The sequence below is a fragment of the Haliaeetus albicilla genome, chromosome 2 (genome assembly GCF_947461875.1).
Source record: "Haliaeetus albicilla chromosome 2, bHalAlb1.1, whole genome shotgun sequence".
Lineage (NCBI taxonomy): Eukaryota > Metazoa > Chordata > Aves > Accipitriformes > Accipitridae > Haliaeetus > Haliaeetus albicilla.
Window position 1 is genome coordinate 16,338,730 of NC_091484.1, and position 8,761 is coordinate 16,347,490.

The window sequence follows — 8,761 nt, forward strand, 5'->3', positions numbered from 1 at the left end:
GACAATCCAGAATAAAAGAGAAAGTTTTCATTAGACAATCTATCATCAAGCAGCTGGGAAGACATCCCTGACCCATGGTCCTGCCCAGCAGCCTAGAGAAGCTATCCTCTGTTGAGGCCTGTACAGATGCAATCTTCTTTTAAAATATTAATAGTAGCACTGAATTTATAGATTTCATCGGTATCACATAAGCAAGGCAAATAACTTCAGATACAAATGGGAAATTCAGGTCTTTCATGTGTGTATCAGTGAATCTGCAGAAAATGAACACTTACATGTTGAGCAACTGGTTATTCCACATCAAGTCTGAGACCGATATTAATCAAAACCCCCGCTTCCAAAGAATTTGGTCCACTCGCAGGAAAATCCATCACAAATCTCTGAAAAATCGTAGCTGTTTTACTGGAAACAAATTGGCCAGTTTTGTGTACTATTTGGATTTGACTCCTTCCTAATCTCAGTGTCAAAAATGGTGGTGTTTGTCAAGGCAAAGTGAGTTTAAAGGCTAGGTAAAGTCCAAGCTTCAGCAGCCTCCAAATCTGGGGATGGAGTTTGATTTGAAGGTTTTGGACCTGACCACAGAATAAAGGCTTGCACTATTTCGTATGATTTGAAAGCAACATTTTTACTCAACTCCTGTTATTCATTGAACCTTATTAATATAAGCTTAAGTGTAGAGGTCATTCCTATGTTAAACTTGTCAATGTAAAGGCCCCCTGCAAGATGAGATCTGAAGGACTCTACTAAAGAAGAACATTGAGCGAGCAGAGTATGGCAGCTATCAGATACTCCATGCTGGGCTTTTTCTTTTTTCATTTCTGTGCAATACTCAATTGTGATAAATATTGATAATATTGTGAACAGATCTTATGTGCATTGTGAATAGATCTAATGTGTTTTATAATAATTCATTTGGATGCTTTTGGAGCTGCTAATTAAGAAGGTTGCTCATTGCTTGTGACACTTGGAGGGAGACGACTTGGCTGTTTTGTCATGGTGATGACTGGGAATACTCGTCATCTGTGTCTGCCCACCTACTCAAGAAGAAACCAAGCAGTGTACCTCAGAAAAAAATATTCTTGGAAAGAAATTAAGGTTTAAAACACCTCAAGATGTGGATTTTCTGGTGGATGAGATGTTGCAAAAACATAACCTTTAAAAGAACAATAGATGACAGACTTATTCCTCACTATAGGAAGGGTGAAGGAAGAGGCTTTCCTTCCAGCATGGACACATTGATGTATAAAGTCGCTGTGTAAGGCTGGGAGATCTGTTTGGAAAAGGCTGAGGTGTGCACCCTGCTTGTGGTATAAACACCCTTAGAACAGCTGTGGGCCATCATGGGACCATGAAGAGAAATCCCCTGCAGTGACATTGAAGCAACATAAAGGTCTTCCCATACAGACTGAAGGAGATTCTCCTGAAGAAAGCCTAGGCTGGTATTCTGCAGAGATGGTCAAAGGATGGAAGAGACCCCTGCTCCTTGGTCCTGCCCACCACAAATGTGAAAGGGCAGAGAGGACTTAAAGTGCTGAAGGATTAATTCTATCCCATGTGTTTCTGCAGAAACCCAGCCTGACACATGGAGCCAGTCTGCAAGCTGCACAGCCAGAGCAATCCCTGAGAGCCGAGGGCCAGGGCAGGGTCCCATCACTCTAAATTGAGGAGCATTGCAGTGCAAGTTCCACTCATGCATGTAGAAGGGGGAGACCTACATCTAAGCCACTGAGCACCATGCCCACTGAGCTAATGCTGATGCTGGCAGGTTTTGGTTCCTGATGACCTACATGTCAGCAAGAGGCTTTTGGAAACTGGCCTTCTACACCAGAAAGCTGGAAGGATGAAGGATTGGCTTTTGTTTAACAAAACATATTTGTGCAACAATACATGTTAAGAGCACATATTTCCTGTGTTCTCCTTCCTATCTTACTGTGTCTAGACTTCATCCTCCCATTTTATAATTTCCTATCTTTAATGCCTGTTCTAAACCCCCAAGTTTTATGCTAGACTTAAGAATCAGCTTGTTTATTATGCACTGCACTTCCTTACTTATTTCCCTTCTCTTTCTCTTTCCTTTTGTAGGACTCCGGAACAATAGCTAAGCCAAGAAGAAAGTTATCCAATAAAAACAGTACTGTCTAGAGGATGAACATTGATTTTCCTGACACAATTTGGAACTTATTAGCATTTTCTGTTGCAGTGTTATATCACCCTTTCTATCATATGAACTGTCTTGGACCATATTTTAAGAGGTTCTGTCCTGAGAGCACGTGGACTGTGGGGTGATTTCCAAAGTAAAATTCCCGAGGAAAACTCAGCAGTGCTTGTTACGACTGATGGATATTAAAGGCACGCTGATGAGCTGCAGTCAGGATTGGCCCTGCTTGCTGCTCTGCAGATGAGATGAAAGTTGCTGAGAGCCCTGTCTTCTCCCCACGCTTGTACAACGTCAGCACCAAGGTGTCCTGGTCCAAGTCCCAGTCTCCACCACCGACAGTAATCCTGGCAGAGACAGCCCTTGGCCATGTGCCTGTGTCTTTCCACCACCTTCCTTACAGCCACAATCTCCTCTCATGCTGCAAGCCCATGTGTCAGGTCGGGTGTGCAGATGCGAGAGCATGGGTTTAACTCTGAGCACTGTGATAGAAGGAGATCTTGGCAAGAGCGTGGCACAGCCAGGCAGCGTTTCTGGGGCTGTCAGCTACCAGGGCACATGCCACCTTGTGTGTTCCATGGCCCTGGGAGCACTGGGCAGGGTCAGCCTTGCTGGTGGGGAAAGGGGCATTCGGAAGTAGCAGGCAAACCGATTTTACCTGCAGCACTGGAGTCATGTTTTCATTTTTCAGGATTCAGGGGCTCTGAAAGAGGGGAATTATCTCCTTTCATTATCCTGGCTTAGACACAGCAAGAAGGTAAAGATTAATGCCATTAAAACATAACCAATTGGTGCTTAAATGTAACATGACAGATTTACTCTGAGCACATTCTAAACTATGGAGTTTTAACAGTGATAATAAAGCATTAAGAGAGACATTGAAGCTTGAAGTAACAGCAGAGAAACAGTCGTGTGCGGTAGGAACAGAAATGAATTCCATTCAGTTTTCAGCCTGCATGGAAATGGCCTACGTGCTTAATGTGAGAAGCAGCCATTTATTCCCAGGGCTAGTTCTTATAACTACTCCAACTGCTGAGCAATTTAAAACCTATGCATTTTTATAAGTGTCCATTTTTTACATTTGATGAAAATAACCCTTTGGCATTGGTTAAATTATAAATAGAAAAAACCAGGCATTGCCAGCATACCAATAGAACAGCTGTAAGGCACCAGCAACACTCAACTTTGTAATACGTGGCAGTTTACCTTTTGAGTCAGAATGATCACAAATACACCTATGTAAAAGTGATTTCATGACAAAAGTTTTCAGACCAGTGGTTCTGGAGTTGTACAGTCCTGGGTAAAACCTGGCAAGCCTGCGAGGCATGGTGATGTGGAGTGGGGTCTGCACAAGGGACAGTGGGGGACTTGCAGGAGCAGGAGGGCACAGCACTGAGTTAAGCTGTGTGCACAGGCTGTGCTGGGTATGGACAGGAGCCAGTGGTTTCTTACTGCTGATATTGGCTCAGTGTGACTGCACTGATTATGTGTGATTGTGATGCCTTTTTTCCCTGACTGCTTAGTGCAATCAAAAGAAATACATTAATAAGAAAAGCACATGCTACTACAATTTACATATTGTGGTTACAATGCAGATTTGATCACCTATTCCCTGCTTTCTAATCCACCTCCCGGTAATTCATTCCAGCGCTCAAACCCCTTCACAACTCTGCTGCTAAAAGCTCAGCTCTCCTATCTCATGCTTGCATAGGCTTTAGATTGCACTGCTGCACACGTATGGATGTGTATGCACTCATACATGCTATGCAACCTCAATTCACCCCCTTCTATGCAGGCATCATGATACAGCATATGCCTACACAGTCACCCAGAGAACTGACTGCAGTTCATTCAGCTGTTCACAAGTTGCAGGGCAAGATGTCAGCAGTCATGTCGCTGCATCAACCTGGGCTGCTCTGAGGGCTCTGAAAGTAGATGGGACCATCTGCAGGGACCTGGGCTCCTCACCCAGACCCCCGATGTCAGTGATGGAGCTGGGGCGCTTAAAGAGAGCACAGTCACATCTTTGGCTGGCATGTGAAACACGCTTTGTTTATCAGATTGAACAGTCTTTTCCACCATTTTTAAAGATACTGTGTGCATGTGAGGAATCGTATGCACGTGAGAGACAGCATATACATGCTTGGAGCTGAAAAGTCAGCTCAGATTTCACTGTTGAGTAGTAGGCGGACAGATATTTTCCACAGAGGTACCCACAGTAAAGGCAGAGTTTAACCCAATTTTATGAGGGAAAAAATGACAAGAGAAAATTCAGATACTTCAAAAAATTTCAGCATGTAACACTGAGGAAGCAAGATAAGTACCTTTGAGTAAGCCCTCTCTTGAAATAATTTTTGCACTTACCATAGGTGGTGAGCAGCCCTGGAACACATTAAAACTCAGATTTCTTATACACACATTACAGTGAATATTACCTTCAACTTGATTTTTAATTTTTGATAACTTCCAAAAAGGTGGACTCAGAATGGCTCAATAACTTCACAGAGTATGTGGTTTAAGAATTGATAAATATGTAGCAAAATAAAGATTTTTCATCTTTTAGGTCTTTTACATAAACATGCTAAATTATGAACAAGCTGTCAGCACTAACTCTGCATGGCCTAACCCTGGGGCACTTGATCATTTGCCCCCACGGCAATCCTACTGCCTTTCTCAGGGGTCCTCTGCCATCCCAGGGACCCCTTGGATACAGGAGGGGAGCAGGCTGTGACTACATGGACTGCTTTGGTTATGACAACAGGCCACTTCCAGCTAGCCAGCTAGCTAGTCCCATTTGAGTGGGTGCCTTTTGCTGGAGTCACCTGGGGCCAGTAGCAAAGGCTATGGGGCAGCTTGGGTTTCCCTGCCAGCTGCAAAGCTATCAGCCAGAGCAGCAAGCAAATGCTTTCCCAAGGGTGAGAGGGGGAGTAAGGAGCTGTTCCTATGGGAGGCATGCTCCTCCATTTGCTTGTGGTGACATGAGAAGTTAAGGTGTCCCTCCATGTTGACAGGGGGATATTCCTATTGTGCTTTGGCTCAGCCCAAGCAGAGATGTGACCATGGGAGCTCACCAGCATTTTGTGGTTTCTGCTCCACCTCCGGCATGAGATGTTGCTGCTCCACAGCCTTGTCCAAGAGCAAACAGCAGCTCCTGTTCCTGGAAATGCATTACCAGACTGTTTGTTAAGCTGGAGTCAATCATGAGCCTCCAAGGACGCATTTGCTTTAATTTAGGTTCTGTGTGTGCTCTTCTCCGTTATTTGTTAGCACCCGAAGAGTTGTTACTTTCATTACGCTGATTCATAAATGTAAAATAATGTCAGACAAATTGCACAAAGGCCACTGCTGGCATCAATCTGACTGACAAGGATTTTTTTTTTATTTACTAACTTCTTTCCATTTTGGCCAATTAAACTAGTTGAAGTTTACTCTCTATCCATGTTGCGTGTACACACTGCTCCTCCTCACCCCCTCCGCCCCAGGGTGGTGGACTACCCTGGATCCCTGCCTTAGACCTGTGTCTGGCAGCTGCCTTTTTTCTCTTAATATCCTCTCCTCTCCCATTTTTCTCCTGACTGAGCCCTTTTGTTTCTGCTGTATTTAATGCAAGTAGGCGGCCTGGCTAAAAGAGATGCAGGGAGGGAAAAGGGGCTTCAGTCAACAGGGACGTGATGCAGGAGACCTGTCTCTGTTTCCCAGATAGGGCTCCTGCACAGCTGGGAACGAACCCGCAGGGCATGGCCAGTGACACTGCCCTGCCTGAAGCTGTTGTCCCTGATGAGCCTGAGCCTCTTATCACTGCCCCTCTGCTGGGAATCACTGCACAATCCTCCAGCACCATCGGTTAGCAGCACCCTCTCAGCTGCTTGCATGGTCACATCCTCCCTTGTTTTAGGCCCTGGCAAGGTGGACTTGCAAAAAACTGCTGCTACTAAAGCTGTACCCACAGCCACATGGGCCCAGGCTGGTTCTCTGATATTTATTCCTTGCTCCCATAGTTAAGGTTGCTCCTTCAAAATCTTCTCAGCAAGCAGGTGCACTTTTCCAGAGAGACACTCAATGAGGCAGAACAGAAACCGAAACACCCAACATGTTGGGATGCTGAAGCCTCATAGGCCTTTGCCTAGACTGTCTTTACACCTTCCTTGGTCTTCTGTCTGCTACCAACCACCGAGAAGCATCCCTTATGCAGCTTCCACTTGTCCATCCCATCTTTTGCTCTTCCTTTTGTTTTCCCACCTAATTTTCATACTATCCTTTCCCTCTCCCACTGCCAGTGTGTCCCTTCAGAGCCATGACTGTTTTGCTATGGGCATTCGCAGCTGTGAGCACTAGAGAGTCTGATATAAATCAAGATTCATAAAAATAACATCATTAGCTGAAATGTATAATAATAATAATTATACATTCTAATACCAAGTAGAAATATGGTTGTGTTTCTGTGAAAGTCAAGTCCTTGGCTGCAGTAACAGAGGTAGCCAGATTCACAGCTGCTGTAACTCTGCTGAAGACAACAGTGGTTTCTCCTTTGGTTCATTTGGCCCCATGCATCTGGCTTCCCTGGGGAATTTCAGTAACCTGTTAGAAAGGACACAGGAAGGGCAAGAGCTGGAGAAAAAAAGAAGGTTTATACAGGTCTGAAAAGTAAGGAAAGCAAGTTCTGGTAGATTTTAGCTGTCAGAAACTAATTTCTTATTTGTCCTGTGAAACCTGGAGGAACCCCTTGCAGATGCAAGGGAAAGAAGCAGGAAGGAAAAGCAGCTTAATGCGAGGGATGACTGACTGCATTTTAAAATTCCTTCACTTTCTTTGCATGTTGTGCCAGCCTCAGGGCTGTGCAGAGGATGGGAGACCAAATTCACAGGGGTTTTCAACATCCTCAAACTTGGCTTCATTCCAAATCAGAGCTGAACAAGAAGTCTTTGAAATTATCCACTGTGACAAGGGCACATCCTTGTTTGTTCACATTTTGCTCTGTAGGTGCGGTGCTCTTTTGCTAGGAAGGGTGCAAGATCGCTCATGTGCCTTGTCCTGATTGCTGGTCCAGGGGCACCTTGCTGGAAGAAGGGTGCAAAGGCCAGGGCTGGAGGGGCAGGGAGAGAAAGAGGTGGAGCCTGGAGGGTGCAACACCGAGGACTCTTGCAAAGAGCAGGAGGCTTGCCTGGTTAAGGGAGCAGACATCCATCCCAGGTGTGAAGTTTCTGTAGGATTGCTACAACCCAGGAAGCACTGAAAGTTGCTGGTATGGGTGAAACCTTCACCTTAAAGGCACATTGCTTGGGGAAGGAGAAGGAAGATGAGCTGTTGGCTTTTAAAATCTGAAGAGTCCCTTCCTTGAATATCTGTTTTAAGCTGCAAAATGCATGCATTTCATGTTGAAATGAGACATCTTGGCGCTACTGCAGTTGGAATACGTTCCCCTGAATTAAGGCAAGCACAAAAAGCCCTGGAAAAAGCATGGGGGCTGCATAGCTGTGCAGCGCCTGCAAACATGGCTCTGTCAGGTCTGCAACAGGGAGGTCCTTATACTGCGTACCAGAGTCCCAGAGGAGGTAAACTGGGTTGTGGCTTCTCCTGGATTTTAGAAAGTACTCAAGTACTCACAATTTTTTTGCATGGGCTCAGATATGAGTTTAGCTCCGAAATACAACAGGGTCCCCAATGCTCACATCTGTTCCCTTTGTATTGCCTGCAGGGAAGACTGAGGGCACACCTCACCACTTACAAGCACTTTTCTCTGCAGCACTTAGGTGAAGGGTTTCATTATTCAGGCTGGTTACAGAGCAAACAGCCTGGGATTTGCTTTGAGGGACGGACAGCAATGGGCAGCTGAAGAATTTGAACTTTGTTTTCACCTGGGTCCTGCAGTTCCCCTGAGGGCTTTGGGAGGTTCAAGAGGACCCAAGTCAGTCTCTCCAATGGAAGTTTGAACAACTTCTTCTAGCCCAGATTTTCTTAGGTCTCCTGATTTGGACAGATGAGAGATGTGGCTGTTCAGCTGGGGAGCAAAGCAGCTTCTCTCACAAGCCCCTTTAAGGGACCAAGGGAACCAAAAGAAAAGATTTAGGTTTCAAGCTAGTCTTTTAGGAAGAAATTCTGTTTTAAATGCTTTTCAGCTTCAAGAAGAAACGCTAAATGGTGAGGTTCCCCATCTTTAAGTACAAGTTTTCATTACCTACACCTTTCACCAGGCCATCAAAAATCTCACTGACCATCACCACCTTCTCATGTGGTAAAAAGCTCAATTTCTCAAGTGAGAAATTGAGACATGATGGATTACCCATCAATCTCTCCCTTTCTCTCCAGACTGGTCATGAGCTAGTGTGTTGCTTATTTTTTCTAGGGATGTGTTACCTTCTCTCTTGCAGTTGCCTTTACCCACAAAATGAGAAGATGTTTCAGGAGAGATGAAGCAGACAGGTGGAAACTCCACAGAGCAGGGGAAGGTGGGATGCTTGGAGTACACACGCTGGCACACCGATGAGTCAGGTGTGTCTCACGCTGCCCATGGATGCTGAGTAGTCACTGAGCATACCCGAGGGATGCACCAAATGCAGCTTTTGATACTTAATTCAGGACAGCTGCTTACTGGATCCAGGATTTGAA

General features: G+C 45.1%; 1 long non-coding RNA gene across 1 annotated transcript in view; it reads left to right on the top strand.

The window, feature by feature from the left end:
* LOC138690076 (uncharacterized) overlaps positions 1-2,794 on the top strand; it is a 54,909-nt gene extending 52,115 nt beyond the window's left edge. The window contains exon 5 of the long non-coding RNA XR_011328875.1: positions 2,083-2,794. This is a non-coding gene — a long non-coding RNA (uncharacterized lncRNA). The remainder of the gene's footprint in view (positions 1-2,082) is intronic.
* Positions 2,795-8,761: the final 5,967 nt, after the last annotated feature.